At 48.7% G+C, this 21991-nt stretch overlaps 1 protein-coding gene across 2 annotated transcripts in view; it reads left to right on the forward strand.

Annotated features, from left to right (window-relative positions):
* The window catches only part of LOC119185259 (putative polypeptide N-acetylgalactosaminyltransferase 9), a 181887-nt gene that overhangs the window by 83182 nt on the left and 76714 nt on the right, over window positions 1-21991 (forward strand). The window contains exon 1 of one of the 2 annotated variants that reach the window (XM_037434353.2): window positions 6833-6959. The exons of the other annotated variant lie outside the window; for it this stretch is intronic. The gene's annotated coding sequence lies outside the window, so the exon portion shown is untranslated. Of the gene's footprint in view, window positions 1-6832; window positions 6960-21991 lie in introns of those variants that run through there. 2 annotated transcript variants of the gene reach the window in all.

Here is a 21991-nt window from a genome sequence, read left to right on the forward strand (position 1 = left end):
CCACGCGTCGCGGCGAAACTTGCACCAGCGAATTATGCCTTCTGAATTTGCCATTTTTATCCCCTCCCCCTCCGCGCAATGACCTTCTTGGAGGACTTCTGTCTCGAACCAATCTAAAAAGCCGTGCGCGTGAACAACGGGCATACTTCACACGCCCGACAATCGGGCCCCTTTAGTGTGGGTCTCCGTATACATGCAGTGTGTCAGGGCTCAATCGTGGCTCGCTGCTTTTATTTGTCTTTGTGTTTGCACGGCGGAAACGTGGGTCCTGTATAAGGCAAATAGTGTCTGCTGCGCATGCCTGTATTGTATCGGCAGCTTTTCCACAAACGAGGATTTTTAACGCGATAGCGTTGAAGAGATCGTTTCATAGATATTCCGGCATCGGGGCCGGCGTCGTTATTTTTTGTGAGCGAAAAAATAATCTTTTCATGGCCGAAAAAAAAAATCGAGCACCTTTGCGTGACCGAAAAATGGAGATAGATGCAAATAAAATAAATAATGAAAAATTACAGCATATCCCTGGAGTGAATGATGATGAAGTGGGGCGAAGCGCCCGTAATTCCGTCCGTGCGTCCATCCCTCCGTACGTGCGCCCGTCCGTCCGTCCGTCCGTCCGTGTGTCTGTCTGTCAGTCTGTTTGTCCGTCCGTCCATCTATAGTGAGCACCTCAAGTACTGCCATCTCGCTTCTTTTTATCATATGTTCATCGTATACAAGTACCGCCGTCCAGCGGACAGTCCAAGGGCTAAACGAGAGTCTCTGCTGTCAAAACTAAACGTTTCTGCTGTCAGCTCTTTAACACCGAGAGCGTGATAACGACGCCGTGCTACGTTTTTCGTAAAATGTGGATATGCGGATATGTGCCCGAGATAGGGCGGGTATGTGCCACTGATATGCGGGTATGTGCCACAGGCTATACGTACTACGACAACGGGATGCACAAGCCACGCTATAAGGAGCTTCGCCCCTAAAATTCCTGGTCTGAGTGGGGATTAAACGCGGGTCGTTTGCGTGGCAAGCGGGTATTATACCATACAGCCACTCCTATGCTTGTGAATACCGTGCAAATAACGTTTTCTGCTTGGAAATGCAGTGAAAGCAACTTTCTTCTTTACAAACTCACGCATCCTGTATGCGTGCTTCACAATGAAACATCAGATATTGCCGTAATAATGCGTAGTACGAGCGTGCATTCCTATCGGGCGTTAGAACGAGGAATTATCGTAATGACTTCATAGTTTAAACCCAGTCAAAAGGCACACGCGTTACAGCACCCTTAAGGCCACGTAGTTCGTGCATAGCAAGTTCGAAAAGATTTCATACACGAATGATTGATATGTGGGGTTTAACGTCCCAAAACCACTATATAATTATGAGAGACGCCGTAGTGGAGGGCTCCGGAAATTTTGACCACCTGGCGTTCTTTAACGTGCACCCAAATCGATTTCGTACACTAAGTGTTAGAAGTACGCACTATAGGAACAGAATAAAGCTATCGCGTTCAACTCTTAGAGGTGAAGCTTAAGGGGACCCCCATTTTTTTGTGTTTCTGGCTTTGTTGGATTGTTGCGTAGCCGCGTGACAGTTATATGCGCACGATGCACCACGTCCGAATGCAGCTCCCATGCTGCGTATTAGAGACGATAATCTTTCTTGGTATACTTCCAAGCAGGGAATTCTGTCTGTCTGTCAACTCGTTCAGCAACTTGGCGTAAGTTCGACCCCAATACGCGAGTATTAGGTATAAGTGTGTTTATTTAGAAGTTGTCCAGATACGTAATTCGAAAGGCCGCAGTGTTTATTACGCTGCGCTGACATTGCGACGCTACGAACGAAAAAAAAAAAACGGGTGTTTCCTACGTTTCGCTGAAAAGACACGGTATTGACACTTATACAAGTTGCTCTGTGTTTTATAAAGAAAGCTTTCCTTTCTCAACATTACTGTCAGATGGCGTCCATACCTGACGCAGCGCGTCCAGACTATAGTATTCTATAGGGACCATATGCAAACAGAATACTATTGTCTTTAGCCGTCGATCCTTCAGTAAAACACGCGGATACGGGCCATTTTTTTCACCCTCTTCCAGCGTTCTCCAAGGCGTCACGGCTCGATGAGCATGATCATTTGTCTCATCATTTGCCGTAATGCTAACCCCCGAATGCAGAGATGTTACTTGACTCGTACTTGACTCGTTCTTGACTCAAGACAGTCTTGCCGGTCACCATAAATCGTTCTCGAACTTGCGGATGACTTGAAGGCGACTTGGCTCGGTCGAAGTCAGGACAAGTTTCAAGTCAGCTGCGGGGCTAGCTTGAAAGCGACTTCACGCGTTATTCCAACATGGCCACCTCACGAATGGACGTCGCGTGAAAGGTGGCCGCTTTTGAGTTTGCTTGCCTCGCCATAAGCGTAGCATTTTTTGAGGCGCACTGCCTGCCGAAGATTCTTGGAACCGCTTTACGTGACCCAAGGAAATCCGATGGAGTTTTACGACGAGCAACAATTCCACGCTAGGTACAGGTTCATGAAGAACGCCGTGGGGCAGCTGCTCGTTATGTTGCCGCTCCGTGAAAGTGGGGACAACCGAAGACAGCCCGTGCGTCCAGTGTTACAGCTACTGATGGCTCTCAGGTTTTACAGCGCTGGCACATTCCAACCTGTCACCGGAAATTTCGTCCGCATTCCGTAGTCGACAGTGTGCCGTGCAGTCGGAAAAGTTGCACTATTCATCGCAAAGTACCTGTAACGCGATGCTGGTGCGCTTTCCGCAGCCGGCGGACTGTTATGAAGTGGCTGAGTTCCCTTGCGTTACAGGTTGTGTCGACTACACACACGTGCGTATTAATAGCCCCGGTGTCGACAACGCCGAAGTGTTCCGTAACCGCAAAGGCTATTTCTGTTTTTCTATAACACGACGACATTTTCCGTCTCTTTCGGTAAAAAAGAAAAATTGACTCTGCGCTGTGTCCGTGTGCCTCGTCTATCCTTTCGTCCCGTCTAGGGCACTGTTTCTCGCTCAGAAAGACATCGCTTGTAGCACAACGCTACGTAAAATTACACACACATAAAAAAGAGGTGCCCCTATCACGGGTTTTTTATCCGCGTCACCATGATGCAGCGATGCATTGCTGCACCCCGCGAGACAGAATTCCGCTGAGGGCAATGTCCTGACCCCCGCTTTTTCTCTTGTTTACCAAGCTCAACAAAAGGATACGAATCACATTTGTTCCCAGAACTTGTTTTTTTTTCATAGTAACTGCGACCTAGCCCATTACAGGCATGCACACAGGCGAACAGAAAGCCAAATACCGTGGAAATCGCGTCACCTCGTGAGCCAGGTCAGCACAAATACATGCCATGGTGTTCGATTGATAAAAAAAAAAAACGACGAAAGAACCCAACGCGATGCTTGTTTCGCCTCCAAACAAGCAACCGTGGAGAAACGCACCGCATTTGGGTGGCCACTAAAACCAGCGGGCAACGAACGCTTTACAGAAGCAACACTGCGCATCGCTGTGGTGGCAGGCAAGGAGGATTAAAAAAAAAATGCTGGAGTGGAAATGATTGCGCAGAAGTGAAGCCGTTCCTCTGGCAAGATGGCGATTAAAAACGAAGCGTTTCCCTCGAACGCCCAACGAGTTTAATGTGGAAACTTTTCTGGGTCATATAAAGCTCCAAGTGCGTCTTACAGTTACTAGTTTTCCTTAGTGAGCCTCTAATTGGAGGCAAAATTCTTTAAAGATTCAGTCATCCATACTCGTTTCTGTGTGTAATTTCGTCGGGAACAACCATCTTTTAATATAGAACTGACGTAGCATATACATAACATATCAAAACCACTTGATCTTTAAGTAAGCACTATGAGAAAAAAAGCATGTTTCCGCCATCTTGGCAGAGGCAAAAGCTGGCTTCACTTCTGCCGGCAAGGCGTTGCGGGAGCTTCCACTCCAGAAATTTTTTCTTTAATCCTCCTTGGTGGCAGGCACCACGTGCCGCTCGTTAGCCGTAAAATGGCAAGAATATGCTTGTGGCCCTTCGTTTTTATAGTTATTTTAAAACGTATGGTCTTTTTTTGGTGTAATGCATGCCTTACGCGAACAACTTCATTATTACCCTCGTTAGCAGGCGAGCAGCGTGTTTCTGCTTTGAAGCTCGTTCTTGACTTGACCAAGCAAGACAGCCTGAGCATCTATGAAACGCGAAAGCTGACTTCGGCGTTTTGAAGTCCGCTGCTTGCTTCGCGCCTACTTGCTCAAGTTAAGTTGAAGTCGCGAGCCAAGTAACATCTCTGCATTCGGGGGTAAGTACGTCGGTGAGGCTCGCGTCCTTGCAAGAATGGAACGTGAAGTCAGGACTGTAGTACGTTTATGCGCTCGAGCTTTCGCCTTGTTTAAGCGAGCGACAAAATCGTCATCGCCAACAAAGAGAAGGCTCATTACGTTCACGTAGGCCAAACGTTATTCTTCGAGAAACGCTGGCAGTTGCGTTCACCTATATAGCTATACCTCGCAAACTATACCTCGCAGTTGAGTGCGGTGTCGAGATAAGCTCCCCCGCGTTAGATAGCGGCGTTCCGCATTCTCGATTCCTGTACGGCGTATATACACGGCTTATCTTTCTAATAGTTTCAGTCTTCCCTCTTTATTTTCCGCTCTCCTCGAAAGAATGTGCTCGCCAGTCCATGCGCTGCCCGGCCTTATGTGTGACCGTCCGCAACATCTATCAAGCAACGTGATTTAATGCTCAGCAAGCTTCTCGAAACGCTAATGTGACGTCCGCGGCGTTTATCAAGTGGCGCGTGATTTAATGCGCGGTAAGCTTCCGCGAGCGCGCTGTCCTGCTTCAAACCTAAGTTGGGAAAGCAGGGACAAGGCGATCATTTTTCAGGGGCTCTTCGCAGATTTAAAGAGAAGCTATATGTAGCAACAATAAAACGCGATTTTTTTAGGTGATTTATGGAAGGAGAAGAACAATTCTCTCTGTAAACGTCAGGCGCGCGAACGGAATGTCTATTTCGCCGTGTCGGTTGGTCACGGAAGGCGCGCAGTAAATATTTCTGATAAAAAAATATTATTTTATAGGAAACGTCGTGATATATCAGGAACCCGCCTGGATGCATGGTGCTCAAAGACGATGCGACGGTCATAGGATCGAATCCCGGCCGTGGTGTTGCGTTTGTATGGCGCCGAAATGTTTGATGAGGTCCGTGTACCATAGATTCAGGTGCACGTCTAAGAACAGCCGATGGTCGAAATTTGTGGAGCTCTCCATGCACTGCGGCAATCGGGACGTATATAATTATCATATCTGCGCAAGCTGTGCGAACGGTGGTTCAGCCAGCGTATGATAGTACAGGAATGTCTTTATAAAATTTGCCCTTCCGGCTTTTCAGACGGCATTGTACAAAACTCTTCGCATGATGCCTCGGAATACAATTTGCAGTGATCCACGTGCGAAGATTTGTTGACTTCGGCTGTCTAGAGGCGGGCGTTGTTGCTCGAGATCAATCGCATAGTCAACGCAGACAGACAATGCGTACTGTAACTGAAGTCTCTAGAACGCTTTCAGTCGCGATCATAAAATGTGAGAAATGCACGTGCACGCTTCAATTCCACGATGGCTGACCGATAACAGGGTCATATCATAATTCGTCAATGTGATCTGGAAGACGTCTCGATTCATCTGCATGATTCTGAGCCAGCGCACCATTTTCAAAAAAAAAAAAAACGTTCATACGTGACGTCATGTACAAAACGCGCCGCATCGTACCTTGAGCGAGGAAACCTTTTGTTATTGTTGTTGTTGTTCTTGTTGTTGTTTGTATGGATCATAATATATTACTCACACTGGGAGATAGATGCCGACAGTCGCCACGCGGATATACTGTCACAGTTGCCCTCCCGGTGGGCATTCATTACACCGTAACAATAACACCACACTGCAGTGAACATTTGGTGAGGGCTTTCGAAAAGCCGCTGAAGGAGAAAAGCTGCTGGCCTTTCTGCGACGTCCTGCTATAAGACCATGGGCACTGCAATCGAACGTATATTGGGCCAAATGAAACGACCCTCTTTTTCTGCATGCGGACAAAAACTTGACGGCCGGTATTAGTAACCTGTATTCTGCCAGCGACGGTGCTCTTATATCAAATATTAATGCTTCGTTTGGGAACCTTACGCGTATAAACTCGCTATACACTGGCACTTTTTATAGCTCTATCGTGAACATCAGCGAGATAGAGCAGCCATAGGGATTCCAACGTCGGTTGTAATTTAAGCGTACGTCTCCTCCGACCCTCGCTGCCTTTTCGTTCTCCTTTCCAACACGGTCTTTGGGGAAATTAACTCTGCCGCGCATACGGCAGGTTGTTTCGCTCGAAACTGTCAGCGGGGTTCGCGCGAACTACGCTTCGCGCACTTTGTTTCGGCAGCAACGAGCAATTTCTTGGACTTTGCGTTGAGTGCGCTCAGAGCAGCTGCACTTCAACGATATATGTCTCGCCATTATCAAAATGTCACGCTAACGCTGTACGGGATATATGGCGCAGTCAGACCTTTCAAGTTGTCCTTCCCGGTCGCGCGTTCAACGGACGCGCGGAAAAGAAGCGAAACAAAACGGACAGCACATTGCTTTCTTAGTGTTAGTTTTGAGATGACACGCTGTGTTTCTATTACCGAGTGAAACTATAATAAGGTGAAGCTATATTGTGCGTCAGAGGTGTTAACACAGGAGGCCGACGAAGTGTATGACACGTCTTCCTTTGTATAGTCTCCTTCGCATTTGTCCAGCGTTCGATAACCTTTCTTTTTTACCCTCACACGCGCAGACCTCATAAGCTTTTCGTATTACCCTCACTGAAGAGAGCCTATACGCGATATTGAGACAGTCGGGTCGTGATTTTATAGCGCGATCTTCTCGTTGTTCCTGCTTTCTTCTTGGAAAGGATAATTCTAACGTACGTATAGGCTGCTCGCTTTTCTTGCATGGCCGCACCCGCGTTCATTCGTGCCATCAAAATCTTTTACGCGGTTATGAGTGCGGATATTTGCGCGTGCGTACACTCATGAGGGACTAGTTACAGTGTTGTGCTGTATAGGTATTGTGTAGCAGAGTGGCTGCCTGGCGGAGAACGGCTCAACCACAGATATGATGTTGATTGCCATCTCCCATCTTGTTGTGCTTTCAGTGACGTAGAGTATTAATTGAACTGCGTTTGGTGTCAGCCCTGCAGCAATGTATTGGCTGCACGTGCATCGCGAGCTGAACCAACGCCTCCTCTAGAAAGATGCCTGCCGCATGAGAAGAAAAACAGCTGCCACGCCCTTTCCCTCCTTCAATTTAAAATGGATGGATGGATATGGCTGTACCCTTTAGATCGGGCGGTGGCTAGCGCCACCAAGCCGTAATACATAATGAACCAAAACCTATATAGATTTTTTTTCCTTTTAAAAAGTGAGGTTGAGGATTCGTACTTCGCAGTGAAGCGTTTAATTTTTACTCGTGCCTTGACTTTAGCCACCAATCATATAACCTCCTTCTAGTTAATTCTACCCGCTTAAAGTCTATTTTGCCCTCCCTGTCCCTAAACCCAACTGCTTTGAAAAACTCTGCGCCATCATCCTGAACTATAGGGCGAAGCCCTTTACAGAGCATTATCAAGTGTTCGGCAGTTTCTTCTTCCTCTCCACACGCACTGCATACCGTGTCTACCCCTTCGTATTTGACCAGATATGTCGCCCCGCCGCGGTGGTCTAGTGGCTAAGGTACTCGGCTGCTGACCCGCAGGTCGCGGATTCGAATCCCGGCTGCGGCGGCTGCATTTCAGATGGAGGCGGAAATGTTGTAGGCCCGTGTGCTCAGATTTGGGTGCACGTTAAAGAACCCCAGGTGGTCGAAATTTCCGGAGCCCTCCACTACGGCGTCTCTCATAATCATGTGGTGGTTTTGGGACGTTAAACCCCACATATCAATCAATCAATTGGCCCAATATGTCTTGGTTCGCAATACTCCCGTCCTGGCCTCAAACAGTAGAGAACTACCCCGAGTATTATCATAGATCCTTTTCTTGGCAATTTCCTGCTTAAAAGTTCGATAGACCTCTAGTGCGGACTTCTTAATCATGCCAATTCTCCACGTATCGGTCTCAGCTTCCTTCACCTTCTTCTTAACCGATAATTCTTTTTGGTTTGGCCCCCTGCTGTTTTCTAAGTATTTACCGGTCAATTTCATGGTTCGCTTCCTCCATTTTGTATCGACATTCTTCATGTACAAGTAGCTGAATACCTTCCTAGCCCAACGCTCCTCCCCCATTTCTCTCAATCGCTTCTCAAATTTTATCTTGCTGCTAGCTTCCCTGCCCTCAAATGATGTCCATCCCATATCACCTTGTACTCCCTTATTTGGTGTATTCCCGTGAGCTCCAAGGCAATCCTACCTATTCCACGTTGCTTAATTTCTAATCTTGCTTGAACTTCTGATCTTATGCACAAGACCGCATTGCCGAACGTCAGACCAGGAACCATGACTCCTTTCCATATTCCTCTGACAACATCATACCTATTGTAATTCCACAGTGCCCTGTTTTTCATTACCTCTGCATTCCTGTTACCTTTAGTCGTCACGTATATTTCGTGTTCCCTTAGGTACTCGGCCCCATTGCTTATCCATATGCCCAGATATTTGTATTTATCTGTTATCCCTAGCGTGACATCCTGTATTCTAAGCTCACTACCTTCATTGTCATTAAAAATCATGGCTGCTGATTTTTATTTTCTGAATGTGAAATCTAACCTATCTCCCTCATTACAGCAGATGTCCACCAATCTCTGCAAATCTTCGTTGTTGTCGGCCATTAGCACTATATCATCTGCGTACATCAATGCTGGTAGTGCCTGTTCAATGAGTTTTCCTTGTTTGACGAAAGAGAGGTTGCAGCCCAGTCCACTTTTCTATAATTTGGCCTCTAATCCTTGTAGGTACATCATGAATAATAAGGGTGACAGAGGACACCCCTGCCTAAGCCCCCGTTTTACCTCTGCAGACTTGGATACCTGTTTGTCCCACTTTATAACTACCTTGTTACCTTTATAGATATCCTTTAATAGATTAGTGACTATACACGTTGCAAGCCTAGCTTGTCCAGCATTCCCCACAATTCCTCTTTAACCACGCTATCGTACGCTCCCTTGATATCCAAAAATGCTAGCCACAGGGGCTTGTGTTCCTTTTCTGATATTTCTATGCACTGTGTCAATGAGAACATATTGTCTTCCAACCTCCTGTGTTTCCGAAACCCATTCTGCAGTTCCCCCAGCACCCCCTCATCCTCTATCCATGCCTGCAGTCTTTCCTTTATAATCTGCATTGCCAGCCTGTAGACCACTGATGTCACTGTTATAGGACGGTAGTTGTTTATGTCAGCTTTGTGCCCCTCTCCTTTATAGATCATGCTCGTCCTGCTAAGTTCCCATACATCGGGAGCTTCACCATCGATTATTATTTTGCTTACTGCCTCTCTCAAAGCCTGCTTAGACTTCGGACCTAATGTCTTTATCAGCATAACTTGAATGCCATCTGGGCCTGTTGATGCACTACTAGGAACCCTTTTCTCAGCCCTTTTTCACTCTCGTTGTGAAAATGGAGCCATTGCGCCAATTGATTCATCCTTGTCTATTGCGGTGCATGAAGCACTTCTTTGTTGAAATTTTTCTGTCATCCTTGTTCTTATATATTCAACAGCTTCGTCCCCTTCTAGCCTAGCACCTTTGGCTGTAGTTATAAACCTCTGCTCTAGGCTCGTCTCATTTTTTAGGGAGTTTAGATGGTTCCGAAATTTCGCAGCTGCCTTTCTATATTTATTATATGTGTACTTCTGCCAGCCACTGAGCTCCCTTTCTTCTAATGTTTTCATTGATCAGAAGGGATGCATCCCTTCTACAGCTTAGAAAGGTTTCCCATTTTCTTTCAACATCATCTGTCGGTTCACCCCGCTGCTTAGCATGTCTGTGTTCCCTAGAGGCTTCCTGACGTTTTGCTATGGCTCTCTTAACTTCCTCATCCCACCAAATTTTGGTTTTGTGTCTTCTTTTCCGGGGTGACTTGTCACGCGTCTTAGCAAGCTCTAGCTCAAACAGTCTAATTAGATTCGTGTATGTCCACATTGTTTCATTATCCTCCGTGATTACTTTCTCAATTTGTTTAGTGGCTATCTCAATTTGCCTTTCTGGATAAAAAATTTCCTGTAGTTGCTCATCTTGTCTCCTTTCCACTTTCCGCTCTTCCAAAACTTAGCTTGATACGTTTGTGATCACTACCCAGACTTGTGGAGCCACCTTCATCTATGTGCATTCCCCTGAGCTTATTATACATCCTATGTGACATCAGTGCATAATCTATCGTCGACTGCAGCCTTCCTACCTCCCATGTTATTTGCCCTTCACACTTCTTGGTGCTGTTCCAAATGATCAAATCAAGCCTTCCACACATATCCATGATCATTTTGCCTGTCGGGTTGGTATACCCATCTATATCTTCTATGTGCGCATTCATACCTCCTAGTATAATTATCTCGCACTCTCTTCCTAACTCCTGAATGTCCTTTGATATAATACCATTGCCTGGTTTTCCTCTCTGGCCTTTGCTCCCGTCCACAAGTACACGAAACCAAGGAGTGTCATTTGACCTGCCACTTTCCCTTTTAGCCATAAATGTTCCTTGCACTCCTGCTTGACCCTTTGCCAGTCTGTACTTTTATGAATGAATGCCCCAATACCACCCCCCTTTCTGCTGCCTTCTGTTCTATTACAATATTCCCACGCGTAGTCCGGATTGTTCGGAGGTTGTTCCATGTCTCTGAGATGTGTTTCTACAAACCCGTATACCATCGGCCTTTCTTCCCTTAGCTGTTCTTCTATCTTTTCCCACTTCTCGAAATGCCCCCCCCCCCCTCTCGAAATGTCCTCGGTCGCTAGCGCCACCTGTGGCGGATGGCGCACGGCTGATGTCGTACGTACGTCTCAATCGGCTCGCGACAATCGACAGTTTCGGTGCCGCTTTTTCGAGTACGCGAAGAAAGATATTCGGCATATTTCTAAACGAACGACTTGGTCGTAGGAAGAAGCACTCTATTGAGTCGGTTTTTTTTTAACCAGGCAAATTTTCGTGGAACCACGCAATGGGATCGATATGGCGTAAACGTAGGTAGCCTGCACAGTTATGCATATATAGTTTGCCGAGAATATATCTGAGAAGACACCCGGGCCGAGCGCCCATGCAGCTGCGCTGCTAGGCTTCAACGAGCAGTGTATGCAAATATTGCGCGCAACGCAGTCGCGCTGTCCGCCGTCGACGTTATACCGTGGCATGATGTGCAGCATTCGTCTCGAGTGGCGTCTTTTTCTAGAATCGGCGCACATGCAGCCGTTGTCGGCATGGGCGGAGGGAACTGCTGCTGTGTCGAGTGGCATGGCTATATAACATCGCGCCTGAAATCCGAGACAGATAGAAAAAAGGCGAACCGGAGAATGCTTCATTTTTTTCAGTATTTGGCAAGCACCAACAAACACTGTCCTGTGTGTGTGTGTGTGTGTGTGTGTGTGTGTGTGTGTGTGTGTGTGTGTGTGTGTGTGTGTGTTTTCGTTGATGTGTCCGGTAGACCGATTGCAAATGTCGTCTTTCCTCTCTCCATACAGAAGTAGTGAAGGAAGCGGGGTGAGCGCCCCCCCCCCCCTCGAAAGCTGTCAATTTTGCATGTGCACACGTGCACACACGAACACGCATGAAGTATGGTTGAAATTGAACACACCTCTACATCCTCGAAGAAATTTCTAGCTACGCCGGGACCACATGGCGACGCTATGGTGACACTGTAGTGTCGCTTTTCGCTGCGCGTACTTTGGTGTTTATTGCCACAGTATAGGCGCTCTAAATTTTAGCATGCCTCTAATTTTTTTCTTTCTTTCGTTTCTTATTGACATACGGTAAAACTTTCTCCTCCGTCTCCTTACGCAATCAGTGGAATGCGCGAACGCTTGCCTTCATCTTCGTTTTAAACATTTTCAAAATACCTTTCTTTCCTGCTGCACGTGCACAGCAAACTGCAACTGCACATCGCTGTAAATCCCGCGCTGTGTTTTAAAGCCTTCTTTCTTTTTTAAAAACTCCAACTGACGAGTGGCTGAATGCGCACGTCTTTATGAACGACTGCCGCTTCTCGCAGCTGTCACAGCGAAGTTTCGTGCCTCCGCCTTCTCATAGTTGCCACCTCAACGTGTTTGGTGACTCTCGCCGTCGAGCTTCTTGGGGCTTGCGTCGTTTCACGTTGCCTGTAACTTACTCGCTCACTGTCTATCCTTTTCCTCGTGAGAGAGGGGTTGGGTGACTGAAGGGATGTATACCTCTGTGGTGTGTCACGTTTTAGATCGCGCGAATACAACTTACATATCTAAAACTAAAAGGCAATACACGCGTGTTAGGCTAACTATGTCGCGTTAATATCCGTTGGCATTTGGGACTACATACCACCTTTTTTTTTTAATGAGCGAGACTTTTTTGGAACAACCACTTAACGAACCTTTATTTTATTTTTGCGCTGGAGTCGATTTTTCTGGCGTATTTCGCACTACTCGTCGAAAAGGAAATATCGCGGTGTTTTTGTTTTGTTTTGTTTTTTCAGAACAGCCGTGTTTGATTGTGGGAATCGCTGAATTGACTATAAACTCGTGAAAGTTATTGAGCTGCAGCACTGTCGTTTTAGATGCGAAGCATTTCTTCGCCGACCAAAAACATTTGACCGCATCTTCCTTTAGCCGCGGGCACGTCTGGGCGTTGTTTTTTTTTTGGGGGGGGGGGGGGTTGTAACTTGATGTAACGGTAAACCAACATCAACATGGCAGATCATGAGTGTATGGTAAACGCGATGATAGGGTCGTGACATCAACAGCGTGCCATGTTTTCGATCATGAAGTTCTTTTTCTCGCTCACGTGTGGCACATAGCCGTCTATCTCGGAATGCGGGTATGGCGGGCCACACGTGATTCACAATGCGGGTATGAGCCACACGTGAGCCACTCGTGATGCAACCCTGCAGCAACGACGAGAACATAATAATTTTGAAACGTTCACGCGATAGCGCTGAGAAACACATACGCATGCGTATGTGTTTCTGCAGAAAGTCACGTTGGACGCCGGGTATAAAAATCGCGGTTGCTGCCGGAATCGAACCCAGGAATTTCTCGTGGCAGCTATAGGCGAGTATATCTTTGCGGGGCTACACCGTAGAGCTGGAAACTGCTTTGGGAAAGTACCCTGTGCAGGATATACCAGGGCAACGTAAAGTGAGGTTGCAGTGTTGGCTAAACGCTTTAACGACAGTGTAACGAGTGGTGTACAATTGCTAATCATATATCATTCGGCTATAGCTGTAATTACGTATGTTCTCTAGCGCGGGTGCCGCTGTTACATCGTACCAATGAAGTCCACGTAACCGGTAAGTCCTCGGTATGTCCGCAACTGCTCGCAAGGGCGTCGTTACACCTCGTAACAGAATTGGTACAGAACGGAAAAAAGAAAACGCACTATGGGCAGCTACTCGGCGACTGCTTCGCATGATATTGATTCTGTTAATGCGTGGGACTTGCTGAAGTTTTCAATAAGCTGGGCTTCAACGTACTTTATTTCCAGGCAATGAATGAATGAATGAATGAAGGAATGAATGAATGAATGAATGAATGAATGTCGCTTTTAGCACCCATGACCTGGCGTCGGCGTTGTTGTTCGCAACACTTTTCCCCTCTTTGTGCCGTCGCGACATGCGTGCGCATGGAAGTGAGCTTGACTGCGGCAGCTGCAGCGCCGTAACTTCCCGGAGACTCCTTGTTTTGACAGGCGCGGCTCTTGTGCCGCGCACGTATAGCGCTCGCTCGCGCTGACGGTGCCAGTCTCTCTTTTTTTTTTTTTGCCATGCTTGAGCGTATATTGCTGGCAGCAACTGTAATTCCGCCGTCACCGCTAGCGTAAATCTGTAGCGCATGTCATTGTAGAGCGCAGGTAGTGAAAAGTAATTGTCGGGCCCCCCTGTATAGTTGCATGACATATGCAGTGTGACGAGCAGGATGCGTTACTGAAGCATCGTCCAATGAACGAAACACTCGCCAACTCGAAGAAAACGTAAAGCAGAATACGACATTCTTATACTTTAGAGCGTTGCGTACAGTAAAACTTAGAGCTGCGGTATAGGTCGACAAAATTGGTCACTCAAGCGGATGAAGACTGCGACATGTCGCAGTTTATTTGTTTACTCAGCGTATACGTGTTTCGAAATATGTATAGGGTGGCGGCAGTGTATAGGCCCACGTGGAGCATCATTTTTCGACAACTTGGTAAATTTGCCAAACGTTTTATGAAGGAAGATTCCATCTTCCCCTCAAAGGCTCGGTTGTCACGCGACTCAGTCAGTCAGTCAGTCAATGAACTTTATTTACAAATTGTCCTGAGGAGCCGATTCCCCTCAAGAGGGAGGGTCGGCTGCGGGCCGCACCCACGTGGGGACAGGAAGAGCGAGCCCCTCCGCCAAATTGCGGGCCCTCTGGACAGCCCGGATTTGGACCTCTCGGTCCGACCTGGTAATTGCCGTCCTCCAGGCAGCTTCTGTGCTGAGAGGCTCGCCATCGCGAAGCGCCGCGCATTGCCAGAGCATGTGGGGTAACGTGCAACGTCTCTCTTCGCAATGAGGGCATTGCGGCTTTATGCTGTCGATAAACTTGCTGTACACTAAAGACGACGGGTAAGTACCCGTTTGCAGCATTCTTAAAGTGACTGACTGGGCCCTAGAGAGTTGCGGGTGCGGGAGCGTAAAGCTACGCCTGGCCAATTGATAATTTTTGCAAATTTCGTTAAAGGTGAGGAGCGAATCAAGCTGCCGGATGCCATCCCCAAAATTAGATGCCGATTGCCCGTCACGGTGGGACAGTTCGCGTGCTCGGGCATGGGCAAGCTCATTGGCATTGGGGAAAACAGGGTGGACATCCTTGCCCATGTGGGCAGGAAACCAGGTGATGTGGCCGTCGATTTCCGTGCAATGTGGTCTTTTGGTAAGAAGATGGGCCGCCTGCTCACAGACTGACCCGGTCATGAACGCTCGTGCAGCAGCTCGAGAATCAGTGAAAATGCGCGTGCGCATGGGAATCGCCACGGCCATTGCTATAGCAGCCTGCTCTGCCTTAGCCGGCGTGGTATCTCGAAGAGATGCTGCTGTGAGGATTTTACCGTGAAGGTCAGTGACCACAGCCACGAAATTGGATGTGCCGGGATACTGTGCTGCGTCAACGAACGCCACAAGTTCAGGGGTGGCAACGGCGGAACTGAGGAGCGACCTAGCCCTAGCGGCCCGGCGGCCGACTTTGTAGAGAGGGTGAACATTTCTAGGAATTTGTGAGACCGTAATCTGCTCCCTCAATTTGAGTGGAAGCTGTATCTTTTTGTCTGCTACCATAGTTTGTTCGCAGCCCAGAAACTCCAGGATGCGTCTCCCAGCTTTGGAAGAGGACAGTCGTGCAGCTTGTGCTGTTGGTTGCGCTTCTGCAATCTCACTAAATGTATTATGCATACCAAGAGCCTTGAGCTTTTCCTCATTTGTGTTGTTTGGAAGGCCCAAGACCCTCTTAATGCACTTTCGAATAATCGCATCCAGTTTCCCTTGTTCTTTCCTTTCCCACCTATGCGCTGCGGTAATGTAATTAATGTGACTCATAAGAAAGGCATGGAAAAGCCTCATGAGGTTGGCCTCACAAGGCCCTCCACGCCTGTTAGACACCCGAAGTATAAGCTTGACCATGCTCTCCGCCTTTGCCGCAATACGAGTCAGAGTATGAGAGTTACTTCCGTGCTCCTCCAGGAACATGCCTAATATCCGAATTTTATCGACACGGGGGATGGCCTGCCCTGACCGTGTGTGAATTTCGATCCTGATCTCTTCCGGCGGAAATGGAATAGTGGTGAACTTGCGTTTCTCCGGCTGTGTGTACAGGAGGAGCTCCGACTTGGCGGTCGACAAGTGCAGCCCCGTGCTATCCAAAAACTCCTCCGTGCACCTGAGGGCCTGCTGGAGGGACTCCTCAACGTCTCCGTCCCTACCCCCAGTGCACCATATAGTAATATCGTCCGCATACAGCGCATGTCCGATGCGGTCGATACGAGAGAGTTCGAGCGAGAGTTTCCTCATCGCGATATTAAAAATTAGCGGCGAAATGACCGATCCTTGAGGGGTTCCCCTAGGTCCAAGGTGAAATTCCTTGGAGCAGAGGTCCCCGAGCCGAATGGTGGCAACGCGATCCCTGAGAAAAGAGCGGACGAACCCGTAAAAGCGGGCCCCCAATCCCAACTCAGAGATCGAATCCAGTATGTGAGGATGTGAGATATTATCGAAAGCTTTCTCCAGATCGAGTGCAAGAATCCCTCGGACATCTCTGGTGTCTATGTCGAGAATTTGATGTTTAATCATTTTCATAACGTCCTGCGTAGAGAGCGCGGGACGAAAGCCAATGAGATTGAAAGGGAAGAGCTCGTTTTGTTCAATGTGATGGGAGATTCGGTTAAGGATTGCATGTTCCGCGACCTTACCCACGCAAGACGTGAGCGAGATCGGTCGGAGCGTGCCGAGCCCGAGAGGCTTACCAGGCTTGGGAATGAGGACGACAGAGGCCGTTCGCCACTCCTTCGGCACCTGCCCCGACTCCCAAACCCGGTTGACCTCGTCAGTGGATCAATGGATCAATAGCTCGTCAATAGCTCAATGGATCTATCGTCCAGATTTTTAAGTAGCCTGTTAGTGATACCAGCCGGCCCGGGAGCCGATTTTCCATTGAGATCAAAAAGGACCGCCCTGATCTCTGCCGTGTTGAAGGGGGAGTCTAGCTCCGCATCCTCCAGACCAGAGAAATCCGGGTAGTCTGCATCCGTGGTAGCCCCCAGGGGGAGGTACCTATCCGCCAGCTGTTGTAAGATTTGATCATTGTAGAGCCCAGCAGACCTCTCCTTGTGAATGAGCCGATCAACAGTGTGTTTCTGATTAGCTTTAGTTTGCTTATTTCCCAGGAGGTGCTTGAGAATGTTCCATTTCGCCCCTGACCGCATCTGCCCATCGACAGCGTTACAGACCTCATCCCATTGTTGTCTGGGCAGGGTTTGGCTGTACGATTCAATCTCCTGTTTGAGCAGAGCAATTTTCTTTCTGAGCCGCCTGTTGAGTCGCTGCGTACGCCATCTGTTAAGTAAGGAGTTTTTGGCTTCAAGGAGCCTCGCTAGGCGGCTGTCCATGCGTTCCGTTTTAAGATCCGTCTCCACCACCTTAGTGGCAGCTTTAACATCTGCCTTAAGACGCTCAAGTAGCTGGCCAAGGTCATCGTACTCTTTTTCATCGCTTTGTCTGAGTTCCCGAAAGGCATCCCAATCAACAATTTTGAAAACCCGCGGCGGCGGTGCTTTAACATCGAGGGAGATAGACGCGATGAAATGGTCGCTCCCCAAGTTCTCATGCAAGTTCTGCCAGAAAGGGCACTCGACGTTCCTGACAAAAGCCAGGTCCGGCGTGGTGTCCCTTGCTACAGAATTGCCGAGACGTGTGGGAAAGTTGTGATCAGTAACTAGTAACATATTAAGATTGGTAGTATGCTGCAGAAGCGCCCGCCCCTTAGCCGTATTATTGATATAGCCCCATGTCTGATGTTGCGCATTGAAGTCGCCAGCAACTGTCAACGGAGCCGAGCCCGCGATTTTGGAGGCTTTGCAGAGAAGCGCATTAAAAGTCTCCCGAGTATCAGATGGTGAGCTATAAACGTTGAGAATGAATAGGTGCTCCTTAAGCCGAGAGTTTGGGATTAACTCAATGAGTATGTGTTCCACCTTTAGGTCTGGACGTACATCGCGAACCTCAAAGGAGAACTCTTTGGATATGAGGGTGGCGACCCCGCGTTTTCCTTCCCCCCCCCCCCCCCCAGCAGGCCACGGAGCGATAACCCCGGAGGGCCACCTCTCCTTTAAGGGTCTCCTGGAGGAGTATTACGGCTGGCTTATTCTCCTGTGAGCTGACGAACTGCTGCAAGACTGCCTTCTTCCTGTGGAAGCTCGCGCAATTCCATTGCCAAATGACAAATGTTTTATTTAGCTTCGCCATGATTGCTACTTAGGTTTTGCTCCACCACCACCACCCTTGCAGAAAGGGACTGGATGACAGAGCTGACACCAGCGATGGCCTCCTTAATTTCATGGACCACCCCCATAATTTCCTGTTTAAAGTCACTGAACTCCTTCTCGATATCTACCGGAGGGTCAGCGGCTTTTCGCTTACCGCCTCCATGTTGTGCCTCGGCCTGCTGCACTTTCACCGCCCCTTCCGGCGTGCGTTCGCGCTGCCTAAGCTCCTCAACTAATGCTTTAATCTCCTGAAGCTCACTCCTCAGAGTTGCATTCTCACGCTCTAGCTGCTGTATTCTAGCCGTAGCTTGCTCTGGCAACTGGCGCTGCACGATAGTGCGAGACTCACGTTTTGGGCCCACTCGTTCAGCCCAGGTAGGTTCCTGCTGAATCCGGGCACAGGAGGCAGACCTATCCCTCGAGCGAGAGCGGTGACCCGCACCCCGCCCAGGGTTATCAAGGCCACCCCCCTGGTTGAACCCAAGCCCGGGAGCTTGCTGTGGCACGAACTCCGCGCGCTGCTTGTTTGCTTTTCTCCGTCGTAGCCTTCTACGCCGAACGATGTAGGGAACCTGGTACCTGCTTTTGCAGGTCCGATCCGCCGTCGGATGCGCTCCTCCACAGATGGAGCACTTCGGCTGGCACGTATGATTCTCAGGGGGCGATGAGACCCCACAGTCCGGGCAGGTGATGACTGTAGGAGTGGGACAAACGTCCGAGCGATGTCCCAGGTTTCCGCAGGTTCGACAGACGTCGATTTGTCGTCGGTAGAGCGTGCACCGGATCAGGTTCGTCCCACACATGACGTAGTTTGGAACTTTCATACCGTCAAACAGGACGATCACCGTGGGCGTTCTCTTGATGCGCCGTACTCCAAGAACCTTCGGATTTCTTGCGTGCACGAAGAGCTCACCAAGCCGGTCATCAGAGAGCTCAGGGTCGATACCGCGAACAACTCCTCTGCACGTATACCCGGGTGGCGTCACGTAAGTAGAGACTTCATGGAGCGTTTCTCCCACTCGAATTTGCTTCACTTTAGCGTAGGCTTCTGCGTTCCTAGCGTGTGGCGTGCTGATCACAAAAATGTTCTGCATTTCATTGGCACAAACAATATCTTCCTCAGCCTGCGGCGGGCCGAGACAAGCAGCCATCACCAAAGCTTGGGTAACCTTGATTCCACTGACCTTGCGCACATCCATGCCTCCCTTGGGACGTACGACAACCCGGTTGTGATCTTTAGGCAATCGTGGCAGGCGCGACGCGGCGATGAGCTTGTTTATCGGACCCTTCGGGTGCGCTGGACGGGCGGCACGATGACCGGCACTGGGGCCAGGGCTGTCGCCGGGCGTAAAATCCTGACGCTGCTTCTTCCGAGAGTGGGCAACAATCCATCCGGAGGCTTCATCCTCCTGCCTGGAGATTTCTTCGCCGAAGACCATCTCCTCGAGCGGCATCCTCGTAGCGTCTCGCTCGGCAGGCCGAGCTGAGCGCCAACGTGGCACAGGGTGAAACACCCAAATAAAAGTTCGAAAGCTTGACCTACCCGCAAAAGTCGGGTATCCACTCGATCCTTGAAAGAAACTGGATCAGATGAGTCGAAAAACCGATTTGATTGATATGTTGGGTTTAACGTCCCAAAACCACTACATGAGAGTCGAAAAACCGAGGTCGATCGGCAAATTTGCGGTCAAAAACATTTAAAAAAGCAGGAGCCGATGCGAGCGCGTCCGGCTCGCGTCTAGCAAGCGGCGTTCCTCCCTGTCACGCGACTTGATTGCAAGCGTCACGTATGAAGTCACACCATCGTCGTGATGAACATTCTGCCACGTGAAGGTTCGGCGGTATACCGTGAGATGTAAGCCGCGTTTCGATTGGCGCCGGAGTGCCACGCCACTGCGGTGAGCATGCACAGGTCGGCCAGCTCTCGTGTGTCAACTCGGACATAGGCCGTTAGTTTGAGTGAGTGCAGCAATATTTCGGCGAGTCCGACTGAGCCCGCAAAGGGCAAAATATAGACCCTGAGTGAGCTCCTTTTTTTTAAATTAAAGATTCGAGGTTCTGTCTGTACTCATATTCTATATCAGGCTTGTATCGAATTACGTTTACACTCGAGCCTTTTCGCACGCACATATCAACGCACCAGCGTTCATACGCCACATTCATATTTATTGATCAGAGGCGCCATGGTAATGGGAGGACCATGATTTCCCCCGGCAAGCGCTCTCACACTGAGCTCTCGGAATAAAATATGCGGCGTGAGTGAGTCTGAGCCTGAGCCCCGATGTTTTTGCCGATTTATACTGGTGTGTCAAGTATACGAAACGGCATATGCCATATATATCTCTGTCTGCTGTTATTTTGAATTTGTATGCGTCCAATAGGTTTTGTAAATTGTTCACACGCGTGAATCTTCAAAATTCTTTTTTTTTGTCTCATTCTCGGGACAATACAAGGATCGCTTCGCAATGCAATGCAAAGGTGCAGGATGATTTCTTTTCAAGTATACGAGGAGCGTCGTGTTGCAAGCTTTATGTCGTACCGCTCTTATACTCACCATTTCCTTGGCGTGGTGCGTGGCGGATCTCTGGCACACAAATTTAGGGCCTTGTGACGTTAAACTCCAATGATTATTATGGCACATTTTTTAAGATCTGTTAGTGTCACATTGCCGTCGGGTAGTTATTTTCTCGGAGAGTGTATTGCAGTATGTCGGTGGTCGTTTACCTCTACAACTGCGAATTCAATTCTTTCGCGACAGGGCGCTCTGTGCCGCTTCGGCATATAGGCACCGATCGCGCTGATGATTTTCACAGCAGAGCGAGAACACACAGCGTTGTTGCAGACGGCGAGCGGAAAAGTGGAGGAACGCGATGCACAATGATGTGATAGAACGAGAAATGTTAGAAACGGGTAGCAGAATGAATTATATTTATAGATGTGGGTTGGCTCACATTAAGTATAAACAGTGTACCCGGGTAGGTCTCGTCATGCAAATCACATGTAATCGATGGAGTTGGACTGGTGAGTGGCGATCGAAATTGAGAAGTTTGCCTCTCGTGGAAGCAGTTTCGCTTAAGACCATAGGTGAGTTGAAGTTCATTGGGGGAAATCTTCGTCCTTACGGGCATGAAATAGGCTGAAGATGATGGCGCAAATTTATCGTGGTACCTGATACATCGCTTTGCACGAGGGGAGAAGAGACAGAGCCGTGTCCGTCTTTATCGATTCCTTCCGTGAAATTAAAGCGCTGTTTCATCCCATTCCACACGCGAGAGCACGTCATGCCGCAATTAAAAGACCGCGTGTTTAGCATTGCGTCTACGCGGTATGCATAGTTTGCAATGAGCATCGTTAAAACTGATCTCTCTAAATAAGGTTCGGGATGATTAGACGAGCGATGCAGCTTGGGCGTGTGGATTGTGGTCTTATTTTCGTCGCTTCCCTGCATGGCCGCTGACGCTGGCGTGATAATTAGAGACGTTCGTGCAGAGCCCGTATAGCCGTTGCAGAGAAGAACCTCGGTATCTTGTTGCTTCCTTCAGTCAGCGAGGCTCACAAAGTGGCAACTGTGCCGAGTCACGACTCTCGCGGCACGAAGACTTGTCTCGCTGTGTGCCTCCCGTTGTTTCGTCGTTATGCACGGCGTTGTTCTCTTATTTCACCCTCTCCGCTGCTTATACACTCTTTGTTCCAAGCCGAGTCTGAATGCTTTCTTAATTTCTCGCGCCCCAGCTGCATGTGCGCGCGCTCGCGATCCTCTCTCCTCCCTAGATGCTAAAGCACGGCGAGCCTCGTATA

This window comes from Rhipicephalus microplus, chromosome 1, assembly GCF_043290135.1.
Source record: "Rhipicephalus microplus isolate Deutch F79 chromosome 1, USDA_Rmic, whole genome shotgun sequence".
NCBI classification, from domain to species: domain Eukaryota; kingdom Metazoa; phylum Arthropoda; class Arachnida; order Ixodida; family Ixodidae; genus Rhipicephalus; species Rhipicephalus microplus.